We start from the raw sequence: 8,772 nt of genomic DNA, 5'->3' as shown, positions 1-8,772 counted from the left end.
AAAAGGTCTCCTGATCCATTCTAAATTGAACTTTGTGTTGACTAAATCAAAGTTTCATTTTGCTTGTCAAGGTTTGACGTATGGGCGGCGTACCGCAAAAGCTCGAAAAGTCAGGGAATTAAGCAAAAAAGCTTACACTATCCATTCTTCCACCCTCTTTGTACCCAGAACCCAGAACCGAGCTTTTGAATAAAAATCGCGGGCAAGTTAGCAAAGCCCGGAAGCTTCGGACTCTTCGGAGGCCGATGCTGTGTTAACGTTTTGATCCGGCTTTCGACCTTGATTACGACCCTGCTAAGAGCGTTTTCACATTGTCCGATCCGATATCGGATGTCGGAAGGAAGTAAAATGTAAGAAATATGTGGTTTTCTGTACTTATTTATACATTTATTCAATCACTATTTCAAAAAAAAAAAACAATAGACAACACAAAAGCGGACTTAATGCCAATGGCCCTCTATTGCAGCTGTTTTTGTCATAGGCACCTTCCGACATCCGATATCGGAAAGGCGCTTCCGATAAATTTTGCTGTCGGAGCCACCGTCAGCTGTCGGACCGATAATATTTGTTTGTGTTCGTATATGTAGGCATAATGTTTATTGTAGTGTGCGTGACCGCTAAAGACGGCGACAGGGCGCGCCCCCGCGGCCTTACTACAGGGATAGGATGGGATCCTAATACATCCAATATCGGATCATTATCATCATCATCATCATCATTTCAGCCTATTTATGTGAGGGGGCAGGTAGAGGAGCCTCACAGGGATGATGGGAATGAAAAGGCAGGATCCAGAGCGATGAGGGGTATTTATTATTTAAATAAAAAGGCACCTGTAACAATACAGGTTACGTGTTAACAGATAGGTATGTATAAAAACACTTTCGTAATTCAGAAGGTTAGAAATCAAATAACTTACAATATGTGCCTTGGTGATGATGTAGATATATATCTGGAAGGTGTGCAGGGCCACAAAACGAGCACTATACTGAACTGCACGCACTTATGAATTATTACGTTTACTAATAAAAATCACACTTAAACGGTCGTGTTTAGAAACTTGGGAAGTACAGTCTGTTAGATAAAATGATGTTTATCGATCAAAGTATGTGATCGAACTGAAAATAAAAATCATTGAATGGAATTTGGAATAGGATTTGAATTTCAAAAGGGGAATTTAGAATTTGTATGGTGCCAGAAATAGTATGAAGGTCGATAGTGTAACGCTTCGTTACACGCACCGTTACACTACCGGGGTCGCCCTGGAAGGGAAAATCCTGGGGCTTATGGTCAAAGGATTTTTCCGTAATGTAAATATAATGTAATGAATATGGGTATGAGTGATAAATTTAGAAGGTGGGGATGTTATATACAATGTTTATCATACAAGAGAGGCGATTTAAACATGCATACCAAAGGTCATTCATACATCATCTTATAAAATTTTGGTTAATTGTTTAACCAAAATAAGTTTCAATAGAGTACTCCTTTAAGTAGAGGACGTACTCATTAAATCGCTCTCCATTAGTATTAAGGCTTATTAATCAGTAACCACCCGCTGAATATTAATGAATCTAAATATAATATCTACAATAATGTGTACCTACAAAGAGTACGATTGTTGGAATTTATTCAACAAAATAATGCCGTATGGAATGTAGGATTACTACAAAATATCATAAGATAATTCCTTAATGGAATTAATAAATGTACTGTACGGTACGTATGTACCTAAGTACGTAAATATGAACGTTATGTCAAGGGAAGAAATATATAAATAAGTATTGTTCTAACTCTGGTAGAGTTAGCTTTGAATAACGTTATATGAACGTAATATAACGTTATATAAATTAAATAGTATAAATGAACGTATAAATTCGTACTAAGTAGGTATGTACGAAATGTAATGAGTCCGAAATGTATAATGGGGATGAGATATAATTATAAATGTATAACATTATATACAATATTTTACAAGTTAGGAGCTTAGGAGAAAAGTAGCTAAGTTTGAGCCAAATAAGAATCTAATTAAGGAAAAACAGTATATTATTTATTTTAGAATTTTGGGGAGAGGTTTAAGGTCTCTAATATGCCATCGTCCGAGCATTTTGCCGGACATGTCTTGTAGGACATATACTAAGGGTGATATTTTTTTTAGGATAGAACATTTAATAAACTTGGGTGCAAGTTTAGCAGAATAGTGTTTAGGAGAATTACTAATTGCGTAATTTCGTTTCCAGACGATGTCATTTTCGTTGAATTCGAAATGTTGGTGATGTTTATTATACGATGAAGAATTGGTTTGGTGCGCTCTCCAAAGACGGGCTTGTACTTCGGAGAAGACAGGCTGGAGAAGACCAAGATTATCAGCGTATTCGTCTCTGGGCGCGAATATAATATCATCTGTGAGATCAGATTTATCGTATGCTGATCCACATGTGACTAATTCGCGACCAAATACAAGGAAAGAAGGAGTATAATTTGTTGTTTCATTTACGGAAGTATTAATAGCAAATTGTATCTTATGTAGGTTGATATCCCAATTCCTGTGGTCATCCTGTATGAATGAGGATATTGCTGTGGTAACAACTTTATTATATCTCTCCACGGGATTTGGTTGGGCGCATTTAATTGCGCAATAGTGTATTTTTGGGATCTGATAGGAGTGGAATAAATCCGTTGTCTCTTGACTAACGAATTGAGGACCATGGTCAAGAATTATGGTCTGTGGGATTCCGTACACTAGGAAAACTAGGTTTTCTAGAATATGAACGATTACTGATGACGTAGCACGTTTAATCGCAAAGAGGAGGCAGTATTTTGAAAAACAGCAAGTAACGACAAAGATGAATCTGTTGTGTTTTAGTGTAGTAGGCAAGGGGCCGATCAAATCTATTGAAATGCATTGAAAGGGTCGAGAGCATTGCTTAGGTTTACCCATTAGGCCAAGTTTTAGTTGGGTTTGGTGTTTGCAAGCTAAGCAAGTCTCGCATTTGGCAATAAAATTTGAAATATCTTTGTACATTCCTGGCCAAAAATATTTCAATTTAACTTTATTGTATGTTTTAAATGTTCCGAAATGAGCGCAAGTTGGGGTGGAATGATTTTCTGTGATAATGGGTATTCTGTACTCTAGTGGGATAACTTCTTTCCAATTATACTCAGATTGGAGTAACGAAGGGGTTTTTGAGTATCGGTATAATTTATTATTATGTATTATGTAATCTGGAGTGGTGTTGGGGTTAGAACTGCATTTAGCGTAGATATTATTATACCAGTCGTCATTGGTATTAGAACTATTGTAGTTAATAACGTCTACTGAAGGTAAGCGTGATAAAGCGTCAGGGATTAGATGATCTTTACTACGTTTATGTTTAATTTCGAAGTTAAATGTAGATAGACGAATACTCCAGCGGGCTAGACGTCCGGTTGGATTATCTAGATGGAGAAACCATTGTAATGCGGAATGGTCTGTGTAGATTGTGAACTTTAAGCCGTTGTCAAGATAGCAACGCCAATGTTCTAGGGCTAGTAAGACACTTAAGAGTTCTCTTTCTGTAATTGAGTAATTTCTTTGGGGACCAGTTAGGGATTTGCTCATATAAGCAATGGGTTTCTCAACGCCATCAAATTCTTGGGTCAGCATGGCACCGATGCCGAAGCTGGATGCATCACAGTGGACTGCGAAGGGTTTTGAGAAGTCTGGGCAAGCAAGAACAGGGGTAGAGACTAGAGCTTCTTTAATGGATTTAAAGGCATTGTCTTCTAGTGATGTCCATTTAAATGGTGGTGCTTTTTTGGAAGTGGAGGTAAGTTTAGTTAGTGGTGCAACCTTTGTGCTGAAATCGGGGATAAAGCGTCTATACCAACTTGCTGTACCTAGGAACTTTTTAACTTCTCGAGGAGTTGTGGGAGGTGGGATGTTAAGTATTGCCTTAACCTTGTCAGGATCTGTTTGAAAGCCGTGTTCATTAACTATGTAACCAAGATATTTAAGTTCTTTTTTGAAAAATGAACACTTGGGGAAGTTTATAGTAATGTTGGCTTGTACTAGCCTTTGGTAAACTTTATTAAGTAAAGTGATGTGTTCATCGAAAGTATTACTTATGATGATAATATCATCTAAGTAGGTAAATACTGAGTTATCAAGGTTTTCAGAAGGGAATAACGCATCCATAAAGCGTTGTTGGGTAGCAGGGGCATTAGTCAATCCAAAAGGCATTACGCGAAACATGTACATGCCTTTTGAGGGTACGTGGAAACTAGTTTTAGGTCTATCAGAGGGGCGTAGGGGTATTTCCCAAAATGCTTTTGCTATGTCTATCGATGATAGATATTTAGCATTTTTTAGATTATCTAAAATGTCAGAAATGAGTGGGAGTTTGTAGGCATCTTTGCGCGTAATCGAATTTAGTTTACGGCTGTCGATGCAAAAACGCCACGTTCCATCTTTTTTAGGAGTTATTATGACAGGGTTTAGCCATGGGCTTTCACAGGGTTCGATAACATTAAGTTTTAGCATTTCATCAACTTCTTTGCATAAAGCTTTTTGTTTCTCTGGAGAAAGCCTATAGCATCGCTGTTTCATTGGTGGATGGTCACCGGTATCTATGTGATGTTCAATGAGGTGGGTTCGTCCTAAGGGTTTGGTTTCTGTTGAAATATTTTTAAATTTTTCAATAATAGTGTCTGAAATTAACTGTTGAGTTTCAGAAAGGTTGTCATAATTAGTGATGTGTTGGTCGCAGGTGGAAATAACTAGGGTATCTATATGTTTATCAGAATATGACGTTATGTCAGGTAATATGTGGGGAGCTATATTGAATTTTCTCCAAAAATTTGTGCCTAGAATCAAGGGTTGCTTTACAGTAGGGATAACATGAGCGGTAATAATAGCCACAATATTTTTGTACGAAATTGGTAGTTGAATTGTACCAATAGAGTATATAGGGTAGCCGTCGGCTACAGAGCCTACGACTTTATGGTCGTAATTTATGGTAAAATTGTGGGATAAGAGAATTTTATGGGAATTATTTCCGAAAATAGTTAAAGCACTGCCACTGTCTAAGAGGCCACATAAAGTTAAATTATTTGTCTGGATGTTGACATAAGGTCGTTCATCGTATGGATCTTGAGTGAAAAGTGCTGATGTAGTATTGTATGATGACATAAATAATTTAATGGTATCTAACCATTGGTTCCATTCTGTAGCAGTAGTTTTATTTAAGTTACTTTTCTCCTTTATGCGTTTTTTGGAAATTTATGGCAAACTGTACATTTTGCAAAAGTGACATTTTGTTTGCCACAGCGGAAGCATACTATATTTTTACTTGTACAAATATCTAAAGAATGATCGTTTGTTCTGCAACGCGGACAGGAGTAACGTAACGTAGAAGGTGGTGCTGTTACAGTATGGACCGGTTTATTAAATGGGAATGGTGGTATGTACGGTTGGGAAGGGGGGGTATGGTTAGAATCTTGTTGAATGTTGGTATAGTTGCTAGAGCTATAAGTAGAGGTAGTATTACAGCTTTCGTACCATTTGCACGATTGGAATAATGTGTCTATAGACGTAACATCTGTAGGAACTAATCTGGAACTGTAATAAGGGCTCATGTTTCTACGGAGGATATCTATTTTTTGTTTTTCAGAAAGGGGTTCATGTAATTTGGAAAAGAGGGCTTCCATGGCTGAAAAATACATTATTATTCGTTCATGTTGTTTTTGTTTACGGGAATGTATATTTTGTAGTAAGTTGTGGTCATGGTCATGCAATTCGAAATCTTTTAAGAAGTGGGTTTTAAATGATTTCCAATCTGTAAGGGTTGTTTTCTTTGACCTATACCAATCTAAAGGAGTGCCTGATAAAAAATCGTATATATATTTGTGTAAGCGTTTGTCGTCAATGTTACGCGCAATTGCAAACTCTTCGATGTTTCGAATAAAATCATAAGGGCAACTATCGCCTTTATAGTTGAATTTTTTTAAATCGCTTGGTTTTGCTTCAGAGAGGTTGGTTAATTTTCGAGCAAGTAGGTCTAAATTTGTGGAATCATCTATCAAAGAGGTTGCTGACGCGTAAGTTGACGTTGTTGTTGACGGTTGTGACATGTTAAATTTTGTTTGACATTTTGACAAAAATTCGCATATTTTCGAATAGTTGTCAATAATTTCTGGAGATAATTCAGTGGTAATATGGAGACGTTCTATTCTGTTATATAAATGAAATAAGAAAACCGCTATTCTATCGTGCTTCGCTTGGTTGGTGGTCGCAAGCTGTAGCTGAGAAGAAACTATTGTGAGGCATCTGCTAATTTCGGTGATATCCTGTTCAAGATCATATGGGCTGGAGAGATTCGAACACGGGTCCGCGAATAAATTTGGAGTGAGGAGCTGTCTTAAATCATCAGCCTGCGCGGTGGCTGGGAACTGAATGTTCCTGAGTTTGAGCTCATAGATGAGTTCAGGTTTATTTAATAGTGCTGGATTCATTGTTTATTAAAGTGGATACCTATCACGAAGAGAATAATTGATGTTATCAATATAAATAAAATATGTAGTTATTAAATTTTATTTTTTATTGAATCGAAAGGAGAAGTTTATTGTGATATTAGGCTTAGTTGTGTATATTTATTTAATCGGGTGAAGGATAAGCTATCGGATTATCTCCAACAGTACTGCCGTAAGTCAGGATTGGTTCGCACTTCAGTGACTCCAAGGAGTTTTAAAAACACTTAGGATTGAAACCAACTTGTGAGATTTCAGTGGAAATCTTGGATTGTGTAATTGTATGTGATAGATGTTTTGTGTAATCACTATGTTAAGAGTTTTGTTACGTGGCGCGACAAAAAGCGTAGGACGCTGGCATAATAGGGATTAGAAAATAGATATAGATAAATTGGTATAAGATGATGAATGATGATAGATGCGTGATTATGTATATGTAATTGGTTATTTAAGGGGGGAATTTTGGTTAAACGGTTGAGGATTAGATAAAAGGTTGGTTGTAAAATAGAAAATTAAATAAAATGATGTTAGGCCGAGAGATATTGCGAAAATTTGAGTTGGGTCGACTATAACCTTTTAGAATTTTGAAAAGATCTTAACCCTTTACCAGGCCAAGGGAAATATTCCACCCACATCTTATATCGGTTACCGTAGTCAGGTTTTAACTCCAAACCACCTACAAAATATTTTGTCAATCCCTGAAAATATTATTTTATGATCTTCATTCACAACACGCTTCTAAATTGCGTAATATATCTTTGGCAGCCATTTCAATTCACTTGAACGCTAATTTCAGCAAACTACGGAGAAATTCGAACACTTTCCATAATTTCTATGAAACAGAAGTACATAGATCGAACAATTTTTTGATATTTTGTAGATTTTGAGTGTTGAAAGCAAATGTAATCGTAAACATTGCTAAATATTCATGCATTATTGTGTATGACCAGAATTAGGATGTGGGTTGACATTATCCCATGGCCTTATTAGAGTTTAACTGTGTGGGAGCTATTTTTCCCATGGCCCGGTAAATTGTCTTGTCATGTCATAAAAACTCACGTAAGTAATAAAACAGTTTTTGTGTTCAACCTAGAGCGAATTCATGTACCTAGCTATAAAATCTCCTTTTAAAGGCTTTCCCTGAAGAATTTCTTCTTGTAGATAGTATCATAAAATTGAATAATTGAGTTGCTTTTAACCAAAAAGTAATGAGGTAAGTATTTAGTATCAGCATTGCACCCGTGCGAAGCGGGGGCGGGTCGCTAGTAATAATATATAAGACGGCGACATACCCGACAAATGTCGACCGTACCGTCCCTCAGGATATATTATCGGTAGTTATTTTATTATACTTACAAAAAATAAATACGTACCGAGAATGCCCTTAAACGAATTAGGTACCTACTCGTATTTTTGATACAGCCTGTATACTTAAAAATAAATAACAAAAACCAAAGAGCCCCAAAATCTAATCGGGTCATGGGAAGAATAGTTCCCACACAGGCAAATTCTAGCCAGGCAATGGGATAGAGTCATCCCACATCCTAATTCTGGTCATATCACAAGGACGCAGGAGTATTTAGCAAAATATATGATTATATTACCTTACAATCATTAAAATCATGAAAATAACAAAAAATGGTTCTATATATCTGCTTGTGTTTTTCTTAAATTCAGTAAAGTGTTCGAATTTGTAAACAAACCACTAACATCACTGGTCAAGTGGATTTAAATGGCTGCTAAAGATATATTATTGGATTTTGAAGCGTGCCATGAATGAAGATCATAAAATAATGTTTTCAGTGATTGATATAATGGTTCGTAGGAGATTTGGAGTTAAACCTTGACTATTATAACCGATATAAGATGTGGGTGGAATATATCCCTTGGCCTGATCAAGAATATAATAAGACAAAATCTAGTATGACAGTTCATTACTTAGACAGGCGATGGGATAACCGTAACCCACATTTTTATTTCTGGTTTAGAGGAAGATCTCCGACTTTCATAAATACATTTTTTACAAGGCGTTCAATACGGTTGCAACAGCATATAAAGTACGTATTAAGACACGCTGGTTCTTCGGGGCCTGGTAAAGGGTTAAAGCTAGCAATTACAAACAATATAAAAAAAAAATTGTTAGAAAACTGGTTGCGGTTGTTGGGTAGGAGCAGGTGCTGGCACGGAGGTACTGGAACGGGCTGCTCAGCGTCGTAGGGCGGGTGGGTGTCTTGTCAGGTCCGGGTTTGAGCACGTTGGTGGCGCCAG

General features: G+C 36.8%; 1 long non-coding RNA gene across 1 annotated transcript; it reads left to right on the top strand.

The window, feature by feature from the left end:
* The first annotated feature begins 7,085 nt into the window (after window positions 1–7,085).
* On the top strand, window positions 7,086–8,518 carry LOC134670365 (uncharacterized). Its single transcript, XR_010099046.1, has 2 exons — window positions 7,086–7,586; window positions 8,308–8,518. It is a non-coding gene; the product is annotated as an uncharacterized LOC134670365 (long non-coding RNA).
* The last annotated feature ends 254 nt before the right edge of the window (window positions 8,519–8,772 follow it).

The sequence above is a fragment of the Cydia fagiglandana genome, chromosome 13 (assembly GCF_963556715.1).
Source record: "Cydia fagiglandana chromosome 13, ilCydFagi1.1, whole genome shotgun sequence".
Lineage (NCBI taxonomy): Eukaryota > Metazoa > Arthropoda > Insecta > Lepidoptera > Tortricidae > Cydia > Cydia fagiglandana.
Note: the sequence above shows the minus strand (reverse complement) of the source record. Positions and strands in the feature narration are given on the sequence as shown.